We start from the raw sequence: 19,466 nt of genomic DNA, 5'->3' as shown, positions 1-19,466 counted from the left end.
CACCATGACCAAGTAGGATTCATCCCAGGGATGCAAGGATGGTTTAACTTTCAGAAATCAATAAACACAATCCATTATATCAACAAAAGAAAAGAGAAAAACCATATGATCCTATCAATAGATGCAGAGAAAGCATTTGACAAGATCCAGCACCCCTTTATGATGAAAACCCTAGCCGAAATGGGAATAGAAGGAAATTTCCTCAACATAGTTTAAGCCATCTACCACAAGCCTACAGCAAGCATCATCCTCAATGGGGAAAAACTAAGAGCTTTCTCTCTAAGATCAGGGATGAGACAAGGATGCCCACTCTCTCCACTGCTGTTCAATATAGTACTGGAAGTACTTGCAATAGCAATTAGGCAAAAAAAGAGATTAAGGGCAATCAGGTAGGAAAGGAAGAAATTAAGCTCTCACTATTCGCAGATGATATGATACTATACTTAGAGAACCCTAAACCCACTACCAAGAAACTCCTAAAAATAACACATTTGCGTAGTAAAGTTGCTATAAAATCAATACCCAAAGGTCCATGACTTTCCTATATGCAAAGAGTGAAAGAGAAGACAGTGACATGAAGAAAACAATCCTGTTCACAATTGTGCCCCAGAAAAATCAAGTACCTAGGAATCAGCTTAACTAAGGAAGTAAAGGACCTATACAAAGAAAACTTCAAAACGCTACTTCAGGAAATAAAAGAGGACATGAGAAAATGGAAAGATATCCCCTGCTCATGGTTCGGGAGAGTTAACATTGTCAAAATGGCAATACTTCCCAAAGCATTGTACAAATTCAATGCAATCCCCATAAGGACACCCATGAAATTCTTCAAAGAAATGGAGCAAACACTCCTGAAATTCATATAGAACAATAAGTCCCCACGAGTAGCTAAAGCAATTCTTGGGAAAAAGAAAATCGGAGGAATCAACCTCCCCAACTTTAAACTCTACTACAAAGCAGTAATAATTAAAACAGCATGGTACTGGGACAAAGGCAGAGTTGCAGACCAATGGAACAGGGTTGAATACACTGACATCTCCCCTAAATTATATGATCATCTAATCTTTGAAAAAGGTACAAGAAATGTGAAGTGGAGTAAGGAAAGCCTCTTTAACAAATGGTGTGGGCAAAACTGGACGGCTACATGCAAAAAAATGGGCTCAGAACTCTGCCTATCACCATGTACAAAAGTAAGATCAAAATGGATCAAAGTCCTCAACATCAGACCGGAAACCATAAGGTACATTAAAGACAAAGTTGGAAAAACCCTCCATGACGTTGAAGCTAATGGTATCTTCAAAGATGTCACGCCACTGGCCGAGCAAGTGAAAACAGAGATAGATAAATGAGACTTTCTTAAAATAAGAAGCTTCTGCACCTCCAAAGAAACAGTGACCAAAATACAAAGACAGTCTACAGAATGGGAAAGGATATTCGCCGAATACACATCTGACAAGGGGTTGATATCAAGGATATATAACATACTGTTTGAACTACACAAAAAGAAAACATCCAAACCCATAAAAAAAATGGGGCAATGAAATGAACAGATACTTTCTCAAAGAAGAAATCTGAATGGCAAAAAAGCACATGAGAAAATGCTCTACATCATTAAACATCAGTGAGATGCAGATTAAAACCACAATGAAATACTATCTCACACCTCAGAGACTTGCCCACATCCAAAAGAACAAAAGCAACCGATGCTGGCGTGGATGTGTCGAGAAAGGGACACTCCTTCACTGTTGGTGGGAATGCCGACTGGTTCAGCCCTTTTGGAAAACAGTATGGACCATTCTCAAGAAATTAGAAATTGAGCTTCCATTTGACCCAGCAATACCACTCCTGGGAATATATCCCAGAGAGGCAAAAAAGTATAGTCGAAGTGACATCTGCACTTGTTTGTTCATTGCAGCACTCTTTACAATAGCCAGAATCTGGAAAAAACCTGAGTGCCTAAGAAAAGATGACTGGTTAAAGAAACGTTGGTACATCTACTCAATGGAGTACTATGTAGCTGTTAGAAAAGATGAAGTCATGAATTTTACATACAAGTGGTACCACATGGAAAGTATCATGCTAAGCGAAATAAGTCAGAAAGAGAGGGATAAACATTAAAAGATTGCATTCATCTGGAGGACATAAAGTAACAAAATAGGAGATTAATACCCAAGAATAGCCGAGATCAGTACCAGGAGGATTACTCCATGGCTTAGAGGCCAACCGGACATTCTAGGGGAAAGGGCAGCTCGGATAGAGAAGGGAGCACCAAATAAAGGGTGTTTGAAGGATCCTCCCAGGAGGGGAGAGACATGTTGAAAGTAGACTATGGACTGAACCACACTCTCAGCAAAATAGGTATTGAAAGAACTTTCCTCAATAAAGTCAAAATAGGTATTGAAAGAACTTTCCTCAATAAAGTCAAAGCCATGTACCACAAGCCCACAGCAAGTATCATTTTCAATGGGGAAAAACTAAATCTTCCTTCTAAGATAGGGCACAAGACAAGGATGCACACTTTTGCCATTCCTATCCAATATAGTACTGGAAGTCCTGGCCAGAGGTTAAGGACCTATACAAGAAAAATTACAAAACAGTACTTTAAGAAATAAAAGAGGACACTAGAAAACGGAGACACATCCCCTGCTCATGGATAGAAAGGATTAATGTTATCAAAATGACAATACTGCCCAAAGCACTATACAAATTCTATGTATCTGTACTACAGGAAGAACTTACAATAATAAATGTATATGCATCTAATGAGGAACCAGTAAACAACTTAAAACAACTACTCATAGACGTGGAGAAAGACATCAATAGCAACAAAATACTAGTGGAAGACTTCAACACCACTTTATCACCTCTTGATAGATCAAGCAGACACAAGCTTAGCAAGGACATACTTCATCTGAGGGAAACAATGGAAGAAAGGGACTTAGTAGATATATACAGGACACTTCATCCTCAAAAAGCTAAATACACATTCTTCTCAAGCATACATGGAACATTCTCCAAGATAGACCAGATGCTGAGCCACAAAACATACCTCCATAAAATTAAGAAGATAGAGATTGTATCAACAATCTTCTCAGACCATAATGTGCTGAAATTAGAAGTAAATCACACACAAAAACAGAAAACTAAATCAAACACCTGGAAATTAAACAGTGCACTATTGAACAAAGAGTGGCTTAGAAAGGAAATCAAAGAGGAAATCAAACGTTTCCTAGAAACGAATGAAAATGAGGACATGAGTTACGAAGCTTATAGGACACAGCAAAAGCTGTGTTAAGAGGAAAGTTTATAGCTCTACAAGCATTCCTCAGAAAGCAGGAGCAAACCTACATAAATAACCTAACCTCAAGCTTAAGAGCTTGGAGAAGGACAAACCAAAAGGAGCACAAACCAAACAGGAGGAAGGAAATAATAAAACTCAGAGTAGAGACTAAGGAGATGGAAACCCAAAAAACAATCCGAAAGATCAATGAAACATACATACAATGAAGTGATGTACTGTAGTTGACAACACAGATTGAAATCTTCGAATAGAGTTAAATTCTAAATTTAGTAAAATTCTAAATTTAAGTAAGGTAAATAAGTGAGATATTAGTGTATTACCTTGATGGAAGACTTCTTGCACAAAGCATATGTATATCATCATCACACTGCATTCTTAATTTGAAAATTTATTTGACAATTCTATGTTATGGTGGGGGGTGGTAGGACCACAACCAATATTTCTCAGAGGTTACTCCTGGCTGTGCACTAAGGAATTGTTCCTGGTGGTGTTCAGGGATGTCACAAATCACACTCAGGTCTTCCACATGCAAGGCAAACACCCTACCTGCTATCGTATTTCTCAATCCCCAAGGAAGTTATAATTCATTAAATCTGAAGAAAATAAACAAATTGGTGATTTTCACATGGGAGAAGTGGATTATAGTTACTACAGAGAGCACAGAATGACTGTCTATGTAAAACTGGGTATTGGACTAGATAATTTTACCAAAGTTATTCAGGGTGAACTACATGCTTCTTAAATATGTAAGTACATATGAGTGATATATATTTACATGTACATGTATAATTTATGGGCTGGATAAATAGCACAGCAGGTAGGGTATTTACCTTGCATGCAGCCGACCGGGTTTGATTCCTCTGTCCCTCTCAGAGAGCCCGGCAAGAGTATCCCACCCGCACAGCAGATACTGGTAAGCTCCCCATGGTATATTTGATATACCACAAACAATAGCAACAAGTCTCACAATGGAGAAGTTACTGGTGCCCGCTTGAGCAAATTGATGAATAACGGGAGGATATTGCTTCAGTGCTATAGTGCTATAGTATAATTTATATATCATGTACAACAATTTTGTCTACTTAACATTTATATGTATGCATATTTATATATGTATATGTAAGTATATATGTATATATGTATTGGAATAGTAAATAATGAAAAGAGAAAGTTAACCAAGTTTTGAGAACTCTTTTGATAGGAAATTATAAATCTAAAAGCAAAAGGAATTCTAAATTTGTATACTAATTAGTAAATTGGGTAAGAATAACAAGTTAACAATATTGAAACTGACTTGCAAAATAACTAATAATTTTAAATAATATATTAGACATAGTTAGACATAGACTTTATGGTGTCAGATAAACACTTAAGATAAATGTGTATCTGAGATGCTGCCTCTGGACAGTTCCTCTAACTGCTTCTTAAGCTCCTTAATGGTCATGATACCAGAGACACACAAATGAATCTCGAAATCCAGTGGCTTTTGACAAAAATCACTCCAGACTTAATTATTACAATTTCAGAATTCCAAGATCGCAAGCCTTGATAGCAGCCGTGTGAACATCATATGCTATTCATAATCAGCAATGGAAAACAAATTGTCTAATGTTGCTTTTTTGGCAGGTCTGAGCATTGGGGGGAAATTCCAAATAATAATGGTGGGACTGGTGTCAAAATATTGAATGTAATCAAAGTAGAGAGTAACGTGGGAATTATCTGCCACGGGTTTTGGTGGTGGAAAATGTGCATTGGTGAAGGAATGGGTGTTTGATCATTGTATGACTGAGACTTAAACCCAAAAGTTTTGTAACTGTTCTCACAATGATTAAATAAATAAATTTATTAAAAAATAAAAGATAAATGTGTCCAAAATCACATTCCTCAAAAAACTAGCAATTGAGATCCCATTTTAACCTAGCAATACCACTTCTGGGAATGTACCCTGGGTGTCAAAAAACACACAGCAGAAACACCATCTGTGCTCTATATTCATTGCAGCACTATTCATAATAGCCAGAATACGGAAACAACCAGAATGCCCAGGAACAGACGTATGAATAAAAAAACTGTGGGACATCTACACAGTGGAATACTACACAACTGTTAGGAAAACATGAGGCCATGAAATTTTCCTACATATTAATAGACTTGGATAGTATCATACTGAGTGAAATTAATCAAAAGCAGAGGGGCAGATATTGAATGACTGAATTCACTTGCAGGATATATACTAAAAAAACAGTATGAAGCTAATATCCAAGGCCAGGGAAAATGAGCCAGGAGGACTGCTCCAAAGATTGATCAGTGTTGTATAAGATGGAGGGTAGTTAAGATAGAGGAGGATCTATTATGACAATATTAGTTGGAAATGATCACTGTGGACAATAACTGAGTATTGAAAGCGAGTAAAGGGATATTGATGATAACCTTTCAGCATCTGACTTGCAAACCATAATGCCTAAAATGAGAGAGAGATAAAGAGAGAAAGAGAAGAGGGGTGCCTGACATAGAGGCACACTGGAGTGGTGGGTGGCTTGATGGGGTGGGAGGGAAACTGGGGACACTCATCCTGGTAAATTACACTGGTGGAGGGATGGGTGAACATTAAATGACTGAAATGCAATCATGGACAATTTTGTAATGTTCTATCTCATAGTGATTCAATTAAAAAAGTTTTTTTTTAAAGTGTGTTCAAAATTCACAGTTAAATTTAGTTAGGAAAATATACCAACTTTAGTGATCCTAGGGCTGGAGCCATAGCACAGCAGTAGGGCGTTTGCCTTGCACGCTGCCAACATGGCTGACCCGAGTTTGATTCCTCCACCCCTCTCAGAGAGCCCTGCAAGCTACCGAGAGTATCTCACCTGCACGGCAGAACCTGGCAAGCTACCCATGATGTATTCCATATTCCAAACACAGTAGCAACAAAGTCTCTAATGGAGACGTTACTGGGCCTGCTGGAGCAAATCGATGAACAACAGGAGGACAGTGACAGGAAAATATAAGTTAACAACTAAACTTTAGTATTTTATTTCATGAATTATTTGAAGATAATTTCAGAAGGTGAAAAAAGAATGCAGTTACTGTATGCAAATTAGGAGTATATTTTATATTTACAGTAGTCTCACAATGGAGACTTTACTGGGGCCGTTTGAGCAAATCGATGAACAATGGGAGGACAGTATTACAGTGCTAATTATAAATATAAAATAGTATTTTTAAGAGAGCTAATGTCTGAAACTGAAAATAATTTTTTAAATAGAAGCAAAAGGAATAAGTTACATAAAAATATCACTAATACAATTTATTATATATGTGTATATGTAATCTGTATATATACAGATATATGTATTTATACAAACACATCTATATATCTATATATCCATATATAATAGCAATAATCCCAAGCTTATTCTGTGTTCAATACTGACAATGATACATAGGAGAAAAAACTAAAGTGTGATTAATTTCTGGAGTATTCCTGTTGTTTCACATACTTTGTAGAAATAGAAGAACTAGACAAAATTGTGCTGATTTACACCAACTTGAATGCTGCTCTCTTGCATATCAGAGGTCATACTTCAGTGAATTGCGGTGTTCATCAAGTGGCCACCTGCACTGATCAGTGAATCCTTACTGATCCAAACAATCCATTTGTTTGTGAATGGAAACATCTTAATTTTATAAGTACTCGTTGAATTTCTAAGACATTTTCAGCCTCATGTGAATTGGCACAGTTACTCTTGAAGTTGAAGAGCAAAGCATACCAGTAACTGAAGAAAAGCAAGGAGCACCTTGAAAAAGTGCTCTACATTTAAGAAGTCATATTTCTGTCCTACTTTCAGCCAAATTCTCTTGGAATTACAGAGATTGTATAAAAATCAAAAGGGCCATTCATGTTATTTGAGGAGAAATGTGCTATATTGGAACATGACACTTCATTACAAAATTCAAAGCTGTTTTGTCTTCATCTTTACTATCAAGAAAACAGAAACAACTAAAGGAATAGTTGTTTTCAGAGGTCTTATTAATAAAGCACAAAATTCTTTGACCTTTTCAGAGCAAGCAGATATATAGTTGAATAAACAGAAAGAGAACATATCAGTCACTTATTTAACCCTTCCATAACACATATGGATTTATTCACCAAAATGTTATGTAGAAGTTATGAAGTTATGAAGGTGTTGCAGGGAGAAAAAATGTGGCTTAGTGGAAGGAGTGTGTCCCTAGATATTTGAAAAATAAAATTTAATTTTTATAATTAATGGAGAAAGCAGGAAACAGAAGTAATAGATGATAGTTTGATGAGTTATTTTTTTATTTGTGTTTTAAGAATCCTCTTGGGCCACAGAGGTGGTGGGATTATTCACTGGTGGTGGGCTTCATTCAAGGGATGGGTATTGAAACACTGTATGACTGAAACAAATTTATAACTGTGTATCTCATGGTGATTTAATTCATTTTTTAAACATGAAAAAAAATTAAAAATAAAAAGGTCTCAAAAAAAGTGTTCCTACCATAGACATAGTTGTTTTTTCCTGTTATTCAGACCAAGATACGAAAGTTGCAGATGGATATTGCTTTAACTCACTGTCCCAGAGGTGGGAGCACAAGAAAGAGAAGACTGCAGAGATTTAGCATAAATTTAATAGTAAGTGCCACTGCTTTGTGTTTCGTACCAAAAGTTGGGATCAGTGTTGCCTTTATAAGAAAGGGAAAAACAAGTGGCAAAAGCTTTATTTGGAAATAAAACACCAATGACCCCAGGGTAGGCTATTGTATCACCACCATCTCTGTACAGGATTACACAAAGAGAGCATATTGAATGAGTCCACCTTTGTAATAGGAAGCAGAAGCCATGTGGGAAACAACTTTTGAACACTGAACTACAGCTATACTTGAAGTCAATATTTAAAAGTGCAAAAAAATTTCAAAGTGTGAGAGAGTGTTGTTTATCTGTTTAAGGGAAAGAGTTCCTGCTACCTACTCAGGAGTGAAGCTAAAACGTGCTATGGCAAGTCCCTTCCCAGCAAAATAATTGGGGATATAATAATGGAAAAATATATTTTTAAGGGACTTACCACCTTTCAGAAATCTGATGCAAGCATGGAAAGAGTCCATTATTTATTACTAAAACCAGTCAGAAACTGCAGGTTTAAGAGTTGGAAGCAAAATAGCACAAACTTCTATTAAACATTCTCAAAAGTCTTTTATATTTCTACAATGTGATTGTGTTGAAAAGGAGCTTGCATCTATTTGGAGGCTATACCTGATTATATTAAAACTGTAAAATGTTGTCCTAGATAGCAGGAATTTGAAGGCTATCGGGAACAAACACAGAATCCAACAATGGCAGGTACATATGTAACAGGAAACTAAGTAAAATTCAGATCTAAATTTGGAGCATCTAAAACAAATTGAGTGGATATAATATTTATTGATCTTTAACAGATCAAAGCCATATAAAATGGGTGACCATTGGCTTAATTTTATATTCCTCATTTATTTCTCTTGCGACATCTTATTATGACATCTTATTATCTCTTTCCTACTTTGGACAAACTGGCAGGCTACCGAATGTAATCTGCCCACACGGCAGAGTCTGGCAAACTCCCTGTGGCGTACCCAATATGCCAAATACCAGCAACAATGATGGGTCTCATTCTCCTAAAGAGCCTTGAATATAGCACTTTCTTAAAAATCTCAGGGCTAGGATGAAGGAGACGTTACTGGGGCCTGCTCGAGTCAATCGATGAATAACAGGATGGTTGTGATTCGTGATTCGTGATTTCCCTCAGGTCTGGCTCTTCTTCTTATATCAAACCCAAATTGAACTGCTTCATTAGTATTACATTCTGTTGGGAACTATATAAAGGAAACACACCGGAAGGGCAGTTTGTGGTATCTTTCAATCCAGAATATTAGTATATGAGGTGGATTGGAGATAAATGCTGCCCCCTCCAGCACCCTGTATCTGCTCTAGGTCTCCTTCCTTAGAAGAACTTTCTGTTGTGAAAGTGCTTAACAAAGATGATGACTACCATTGATGTCGGTGGGCCCCACGGATGACTTATGTGAAGCAGGGAGGAGAAAGACAGTCACTTTCTTCCCATCTGCCTCTGCGACCCGGGACCCAGGGTTACTGGGTTCTTGTCTCGCCTCACAGAAAGGAGTAGAGGAGCAGTGAATTTACAGTTTTTACTTGAAGGGTTTTGAAAGGAAGGAGGGAGATAAAGTGGGGGAGAGTGAAGAGTAACCTGCTCAAAAGAGAGCCCTGGATTCTCGAAGAGCAGAGAGAGCCCCTACACATCCCAGCATTAGACATGAAAACATGAAAGTACACATCTCAAGAGGGGAGATGCGGGCGACACATGTGCTCAGGCAGCATATGCCCGAGCTTCCTTTGTTCAAGGTGGCCTTTGTAAGGTTTCTCCAACCTGCCCCCATGTGGGGATTTTACCTAGGTAATAGTCCATTGCTAGGGAGGTTACTAAGAGAGTTGGGAGTGGTGATTACCTTCTTTGAAATTAATTTCCTGACTATTGTTTCTGCAGGCGCTTCTGTTGGAGGGGTTCGTCCAGCTTCCTCAGACTGGCACCAGTTCTCCATGAGGTCAGGGCTATTACTTCTCAGGAGATTTATTGCCATTAACTTGGGAAGGGGCCTTCCCTATCTGCTTGCCTACAGCACCATGACTTAAGAAATATCTAAGAGAGACATTTGACCAAAGAGCATTGTCTTCTTCTGTGATTACTGGTTCTAAGCAATAAATCCTATCCGGGGAAGACTGTGGGCTCTAAAGTTTAGTAGGCCATAAGTCCCCAACCTAAGCAGGCATTTTCCCTCTGTTTCTGTCTCTTAATCCTTGCAATGTCCCTGTTCCAGGCTGCTGTCTAGGGGCAGGCGCCAATAACATTCAACTGCATGACACCGATGCAGGAACAGTGACTGCAGGTCTGTGTGTTGGTCACAGGTTCTCAGGTTCTTCAATATTTTCATCCTGAAAATAATGGATAATAAAGATGCTCAGACTCAGAAATCAGAAACGTTTATTGGAAAGTAGGAGAGGCAAAGTACCTCCCCATGAGTGGAGGAACTTTGTATAGAACTATGCTACATATGCCTCTTTTTGTGGGGATTTTAGATAATAGTGGGTTTTTGGTCTTTGTGTTATAGAGAATGCAGAGAAGTTAGACTTTGTTGCATAGGCTTTTTAAATGAAAATTGGGCTCTTTGCATTTCTTATCAATTGGCTAGATTATTACAGAGAATTAAAGCATCAAACAACTCCTTGTCTAGCATTTGCCTTAGGCAAGCACATTATCTTAGCTTCCATATGAGGCTAATCTTGGGCAAAATTTTATGTTGGACTTCTGACTTTATTCTCACTTCTGACTTTACTTCTTGGTAACTCTCTGTTTATCAGAAAGAGCCCAGGAATTCACAATAAGCCACTCTTTTATATTTTTTTTTGTCCTGTGCTTTTTGGGAAAACACATAATACGTGCCAGAAACGGGCAACATGACTACCTTATTTGATGAAATGGAGACTTCAAAATGGGAATGTCCTTAATAAAAAAGAATGATATTTGAAGTAAGCAATGTATGTGTACTACAGTGATTCTACCAAGTCAATTCTATTTTCTGGCTTTTGCTTTGATTTTACTTGTTGCATTCAATTGCAATCCTTTTAGTTAAATGATTTATCATACAGTCCTCTAAAAAACTGAGTCTAAAATAACAGATGCTAACTTATTTTTCAAAGTTTGTTGTTTATTGGCAGAACTTAAAGGATTTCTTAAAATTCAACTCGAGAGTTTCTAATCAAAGAGGTATGAGATAACCTGTAATATTTTGCATATCTAGTATTCAAGGACTACAGACTCTCCTGCGCCCACACCTGGCTGTCTTCGCCGGGGCCCCTTGAGGGGAGCAGGTTGAGTTTCCCTGCCTGCCCCGACCAGGGCTCCAGCGGCCAAAGACCTCCAGAACCAGCCACCACCATGCTGAGACCACTCTCCACATGCATGAAGGTACCAGCAGAGGAACGAAGGCATGCGGGTCCTGGGACTGAGATCTCCAAGCCTGCTCGGATCGGGGCTGAGCATCCTCCACACAGATCCTCCAAATTCCAGTAGGCAGGGGTCACACCCACCAACTGGCCCCCTGGCCCCATGTAATCCCATCAGTGGCCAAGACCCAAAGACTATAAAACCCAGCTCCCGGAAGCGCGTGGCCACATTCGCGGCTGCACAACACATTATTATGTCATTCTTACTTTGGACAAAATGGCAGGCTACTCAATGTCACCTGCCCACACGGCAGAGTCTGGTAAACTCCCCATGGTGTACCCAATATGCCAAATACCAGTAACAATGATGGGTCTCATTCTCCTAACCCTGGAAGAGCTTTTAATATGGCACTGTTTAAAAAATCTGAGGGCTAGGACGAAGGAGATATTACTGGGGCCTGCTCGAGGCAATCAACGAACAACAGGATGGTCGTGATCATGATCGTGAGTATTCAAGGACAATACTGATGGCACTCGGCCAAGTGCCACACTACAAAGGATTTTTTTCTTTTATTTTTAATTTTATTGAATCACTGAGAGATAGTTACAAGATTTCATGTTTGGGCTAATCACACAATGATCAAACACCCATCCCTCCACCAGTACACATTCCCCAAATATCCCCGGTACACCTCCCATTTCCCACCTTCCCCCTGTCTCTTTGGCAGACATGATTCCCCATAATCTCTCTCTACTTTAAGAGCAATGAAGTGAAATTGTTTTGCCAGTATGGTGAGTGGGAAAACTCAGTGATTTGGCTACAATAGAATGATTTGCAAACTTCTTCCAGACTGTCTGGAAGAATAAAGCTCTTCAAAACCAGATATAGCATATAGCAAGTAATTGATTATTAATGTATATGGCACAATAATAAAGTAGAAATCAAAAGAATTATTACGAAAATGTAGAACTTTTAGTACTAACCATATTTAGTACATTAAAAGGATGTTATATAAATCAGTTAAAATATAATGGGGCAGAGATAGTACAAGTATGCGACAGACCTTGTATGTGGCAGACCCCAATTTAATCCCCAGAACAGCATATGATCCTCCAAGCAATGTCAGGAGTGACCCCTGGGTATAAAGTAAAAGTAAAATCCACAAGTATAACTTTGACATGGCCGACTGTGGCCTAATCCCCAAAATTAAATAATTAACAATGAATTAATATTTTTGACAAAATAAAACTGGATTAATTGGTTAAAATCTTGGGGGAAAAAAAAAATAGACCCTAACATTTTTCTTTTATCCTAAAGACTAGTTAACTGTCTAAAGAAACACTAATTAAGTAAAACATTCAAAATATCCATGTTAAAAGCTATTTACACATTAAATAGTAAAAACTAAAACTTGCAATAATAATTTTAAAGTTTTCAAATCTGAATACATTTTTATTTCTTTTATTTTTCTAATGATTCTGGCTTCACTTCTAGTTCTATGTTGAAATAGACAACCAAATGTAACATTAATGAAATCAATTATTAGCCACTTTAGGAATAAGTAAGTGAGAAATCGTGTTAAACATTCTGTGAAGCAAATTCTTATAGCTGTCTATAAAAACAATGAACTTTCCGTTTAATGATCAAATTTTTCAAACTGTAAAGAGGAGGTTTCATACTTTTGGAAAAAGAATTTAATTTCTTTTAGTGAGTTCAGTGAGTAATTATGAACTTAACAGAATGACAATTACATAACATAAAGTTCAGAGACAAAGAAACTATTAATGAAATGTATATGCCACTGATTTACAGATTTGCATATAGTAAGCATGTCTTATGCTTATTTAGCATTTGAAGATAAGCTATTTATATATATATTTTCATAAGCACAAAAGATGACGTACAAAATTCACTAAAATGTAAAAAATAGAAAGCATGCAATGTACCACTTCAGAATGTATACTTATTTTATAATTTATCTTCTTAACTAGCTAACAAGAATATGCTGTTGCTACTTGTATATGATGCACTTGCCATCAAAATAATGGAACAAAAGATGCAAGTAAGACATCTCTATGGAGACAAAAATATAGAAAGAAAATGACAAATTATAAATGCACAATTTATTTTTTATTAACTTAGCTTGTCTGTTACCAGTATGCATATCAAGAAATATTTTGTGCTACTCCAGAAGTAATCGTTAGCCCGACTTACACAACAATTATGCATTTTTGCCATGACATTACTCAAATAAATGGATTATTGTGTTGCATTCATTTATAGTACCATTATTGTAAATGCTCCATTAATTATTTTTGGGACACATATCATAATTTGTCTATTCCTTTGTTGAATATTTGGATATAGTCCAGTATTAAACAAATGTAAATTATGTCAGCATGAATATACTTTTATGTTTTTTCAAATGAATAGATGTATAGTAATTTTCAGACTGTATATTAAAGTTTTGAATTATTGGCTCATAGAGTATATTTAAGTTTAACTTTTTTAAATATTACAAAAAAATTTCAAAACTTGAAAAAATTTGCACTATCACTGACAGTGTATGAGAGTGAACTTTGACTATTTCCATATTGCCAACAGAAAATTAAATTTTTTTATTCTAGTTTATTTATAACAGTACAACATGATTTTAACTCTAATCATGAAATAATAGAATTTAGTGGTATTTTATACATACATTGGAAATTGACATATGAAAAATAAGTATTTTTATTTTCGTTAAAATTGTTTCTTTTGTGTTAAATTTATTATTTACATATTCATTTTTAATACTTTTTAACAGCATTATGTTTACCTTTTTCTAATCTTTTTTTTTTACATTGGCAATAATGCTTTTTAAAAAAGAGTCATTCCCTTTACAAATTACTTTACTTTTTAATTATTTTTTAAAAATCACAGTGAAATATACAGTTACAAGATTGTTCATGATGGATTTCAGATTTAAACTCTACTTGTGGGCATAAATATATCTTATTCTATAATTCCTATAATTCTAATTAAATAAAAAGTTAGACAATTGTCTACATATTATGGTTAATTAAGCTGGAACAATTTCAATGATTCAAAAATTTTGTTGGCTTTAAATATTAAAAACGATACATAATAAAGGAATTTTAAGAATTTCTAAGTAAAAAAAAAAGAAGACTTTCTAAGTGCACCGTAAGCTAAAAAAAATAATTAAACATAAACCCATCAAAAAATGGGGCGATGAAATGAACAGAAAATTTCCCAAACAAGAAATCTGAATGGCTAAAAGGCACATGAGAAAATGCTCTACATTAATAATGATCAGAGAGATGCAGATCAAAACAACAATGAAATATCATCTCACACCACAGAGACTGGTCCACATCCAAAAGAACAAAAGCAACCGCTGTTGGTGCAGATGTGGAGAGAAAGGGACTCTCCTTCACTGATGGTGGGAATGCCGTTCTGGTTCAGCCCTTTTGGAAAACAGTATGAACGATTCTCAAAAAATTAGAAATTGAGCTCCCATTTGACCCAGCAATACCACTCCTGGGAATATATCCCGGAGGGGCAAAAAGGCACAGTCGAAATGACATCTGCACTTCTATGTTCATTGCTGCACTGTTCACAAGAGCCAAAATCTGGAAAAAACCCTAGTGCCCAAGAACAGATAACAGGTCAAAGAAACTTTGGTACATCTACAGAATGGAGTACTATGCAACTGTTAGAATAGAAGAAGTCAAGAAATTTACATACAAGTAGTACTACATGGAAAGTATCATGCTAAGTGAAATGAGTCAGAAAGAGAGGAACAGACATAGAAAAATTGCATTCATCTGGGGAATATAAAGTAACAAAATAGGAGACTAAAACCCAAGAATAACCAAGATAAGTACCAGGAGTTTCACTCCATGGCTTGGAGGCCAGCCGCACATGCTGGGAGAGAAGGCAGCTCAAATAGAGAAGGGAGCACCAAGTAAAGGGTGTTGGGAAGATCCTCCCAGGATGAGAGATGCATACTGAAAGTCAACTATAGACCAAACATGATTGCCACTCAATGCCTCTTCTGCAAACCACAGCACCCAAAAGGAGAGAGAACAAAAGGGAATGCCCTGCCACCGAGGCAGGGTGGTTTGGGGGGGATGGGGGATGGGAGGGATACTGGGACCCGTGGTGGTGGAGGATGTGGGCACTGGTGGAGGGATGGGTACTTGATCATTGTATAACTGAAACCCAAGCACAAAATTTGTAAGGCTACAACTATACCTCATGGTGTTTCACTAATAATTTTTTTAAAAAAATAACTAAACATAAACAGTGTTCTATTTATGATGCATAGGAATATCAAATATTTAGCCTGAGACTTTCTTTTCTGTTTCATCTTTTCTTTTTCATCCAAAATTCATATCACATAAATTTTATTTTTATATTCATATAAATCACTTTTTGTCACTAAATTTTACATGTATATACCCATAAGTGATAGATAACAAGGCTAGTTTCCAAATATTGCTTGGAATTATTCTGTGCTATCTCAGAAGTTATACCTTATGATGTAAGACTATATAGAGAAACACAGTTTGATGTTGAATAATCTGAAGACAAAATGAAAGTTTCTGCTTAGGAAAATAGGTTCTATTATTTTGCTATTGATCATTAAAAATAAATAATTATGCATGTGATAAGATTAAATGTGTCTAGGAGAAGAAGAATGTTAGTAGTTGTAGTAACATAAAGAAAAGATAATATTGTCCTCGGTTTAAAATATTAACAGTAAAAAATGTACTCTAGAAATTTTGAAACTGAGTTTCCACTGTCTTGGTATTTAATCTTATGGCAAATTCAGTTTCAGTTATAATGGAATCATAAATTGCTTAGTGTTGTATACATATAGCACTGTCCTCCCCTTGTTCATCTATTTGCTTGAGCGGGCCCGGTAACATCTCCATTTTGAGACTTGTTGTTACTGTGTTTGGCATGCATAACAAATACGTCACGTGTAGCTTGCCAGGCTTTGCCATGGGGATGAGATACTCTCCGTAGCTTGCCAGGCTCTCCAAGAGGGGCAGAGGATTCAAACTCGGGTCGGCTATGTTGGCTGCATGCAAGGCAAATGCCCTGCATGCTGTGCTATCGCTCCAGCCCGAATTTAGTGAATTATCTTTTTTTTAAAAAAAATAGGGTATGAGCAGAGATTATCAAGTTTTACTACTATTTTTGTGCTCAGGAATCATTTCTGGTAGTTCTCAGGGACTAATTGTGGTACAGAAGATGGAACCACGATGAGGAACATACAAAGCAAGTGCTCTAGCTCTTCATTCCTCACTGATTTATTTTAAACAGATTTGATGAGAAATAAGCTTTTACATCAGCTTCTTCTAAGTTCAATTTTTAAATCATTACTACTAAGCATAACTATGTAGAATTTAGAGTGATGTTGCAAGAAATATGTGTTTTACATGAAATACTTTTATATCGTCTGTTTTATTTACACAGTGGTACAATTGATGATAGGCCCATAAAAGGTAAAAGGTAAAGGCCCTCCCGTTGATCGTCGATTTGCTCGAGCGGGCCCAGTAACGTCTCCATTGGAGACTTTGTTGTCACTGTGTTTGGCATATCGAATACTCTCAGTAGCTTGCCGGGGCTGGAGCGATAGAGGGGCTGGATAGAACCATGTATCACCAAAATATAAAACTGCAGGATTCAACCATTGCAGCAGATAAGAATAATCTGTGCAACTTAGTAAACAATGAAACTAACTACATCTTCCATAAGTACTAAATCAGAATATTCATGTTAGGGGTAGATATTTCAAAACTTCTTCTTTTTTTGAGAACTTAAATAGACTTTGATAAAATTTCTTGTTTGTTTAACATTCCCAAAAGATAGATAGTTTTGGGTTCACACAAAGTTTTGTTTAGGGCTTACCTCAGACCTGGGCTTGAGCGATAGCACAGCAGGTAGGTCATTTGCCTTGCAGGTGGCTGACCTGGGTTCGATTCCTCCATCCTTCTTGGAGAGCCTGGCAAGCTACCGAGAGTATCCCTCCTGCAAGGCAGAGCCTGGCAAGCTCCCCATGGTGTATTCGATATGCCAAAAACAGTAACAACAAGTCTTACAATGGATCCGTTACTGGTGCCCGCTCAAGTAAATCGATGAACAATGGGATGGCAGTACTACAGTGCTACCTCAGTCCCTCTATCCAGAGATTACTTCTGGCAGTGTTTTTGGGATCATGGTGGCGGTACCAGGGTTCAAACCTCTTTTTATCTCTGAGCAAGGCTAATGCCTTACCCACTATATTATCACTCCAGCCCCAGAAATTTAAATTCTTTAATTGGAAAGATCTCGATAGAGAGATATTATGGAGAGCAGAGTGTTTACTTTTTACTCAGGCAATCCAGGTTCAATCCCTGGCACACAATAAAGTCCTCTAAACCCAGCAATGAAAGTTCCTTTAACACAGATCCAGGACTAAATCCTGAACACTACTCAGTGTTGCCACAAAACAACAGCACTTACAACAGAGATCTTCTAGCTTTCACTTAGTCAGTGATGGGTTACCTCGACACTCTCCCTGGATTTCTGGAAGACCTGGGAGTCAAGCACAAACATCAAAGTCCCACCCAGTTAAAAGTTGAGCTCTAGCTTTGTCACTCTGTTAAAAATCTTGGAGCTCAATCACATTCCTTACTGTGCAAATCTCTACAACACTGATAAAGCAGGAGTAGCACACTAGATTGGATGGGATGTAATGTACAAGGCAACCACACACAATCACAACTTATAAACACAGAAGACTCAACTTGTAACAAATTCTTAGTAATCTCTTACACAAGGGCTTACTACATGGAGAAAAACAATGCTCTCAAAATTTCTTCTAAGGAAAGAGTTGTTGATCATTCTTTTAGCAAATTATTTATAACAAGCTGTTCTCTGTGCTGAGAACAGTGCAGTCTCCTGCCCCTGCGCCCGGCTGTCCTCGTCGGGGCTCCTTGGAGGGGAGCGGGTTGAGTTTTCCTCCCCACCCCAACCAGGGCTCCAGCAGCCGAAGACCTCCAGAACCAGCCACCACCATGCTGAGACCACTCTCCGCACACCTGAAGGTACCAGCAGAGGAAGAAAGGCACGGGGGTCCCAGGGCTGAGATCTCCAAGCCTACTTGGATCAGGGCTGAGCATCCTCCACCCAGATCCTCCAAATTCTAGTAGGCGGGGGTCACACCCACCAACTGGCCCCCTGGCGCCGTGTAATCCCATCAACGGCCAAGACTCAGAGACTATAAAACCTAGCTCCCGGAAGTGCGCGGCCAAGCAACATGTTATCATCTCATTCCTCCTTTGGACAAACTGGCAGGCTACTGAATGTAACCTGCCCACACGGCAGAGTCTGGCATACTCCCCATGGCGTACCCAATATGCCAAATACCAGTAACAATGAAGGGTCTCATTCTCCTAACTCTGAAAGAGCCTTGAATATGGCACTTTTTTTAAAAAGTCTCAGGACTAGGACGAAGAAGACGTTACTGGGGCCTGCTTGAGGCAATCGACAAATAACGGGATGGTTGTGATTGTTGTGATTATAACGAGCAATGTAAAATAAATTATTGAAGACCTGCTATGGGGGCAGGTTTAAGGCATGGTTGGGAAAATTGGAGATAATGGTGGTGGAAGATGGAATGGTAGTGGGATTGATATTGATATACTGAATGTCTGACAAAAAATGGTATTGAAAAAAGAAAAGTGTCAGGAAAAGAAAATTTGTGAAATGTGTTATATCTCACAATTGTATTATTAAAATAATTGAAGATTTCTGAAAAAAAGTCAAAAGGAACTTTTGTATACATTAACTGTGATCAAAGGATTAACTGTTGAAGAAAATTAACTATATTTGGTGATAAAACAAACAAACAAACAACAAAGGTGCCAGAGCGATGATACAAGGGGTTTTGTACTTACGTTTCACAGCAGACTGAAGTTCATTCCCCTGCTCTATATATAGACACCAGAGTCTGCAAGGAGTGATCCCTAAGAACAGAGCACTGAGCACCATCTAGCGTGGCACCCAAACAGAACAACAACAACAAAATCAACATGGAGGTGTATAATGCTTTAAGCAGTTAGGTCTTGAAGGACAATTAATTGGAATAGAATATA

This window comes from Sorex fumeus, unplaced genomic scaffold (genome assembly GCF_029834395.1).
Source record: "Sorex fumeus unplaced genomic scaffold, SorFum_2.1 ptg000265l, whole genome shotgun sequence".
Lineage (NCBI taxonomy): Eukaryota > Metazoa > Chordata > Mammalia > Eulipotyphla > Soricidae > Sorex > Sorex fumeus.
The sequence above is the reverse complement of the archived record's forward strand: the minus strand, read 5'-3'. Positions refer to the sequence as shown.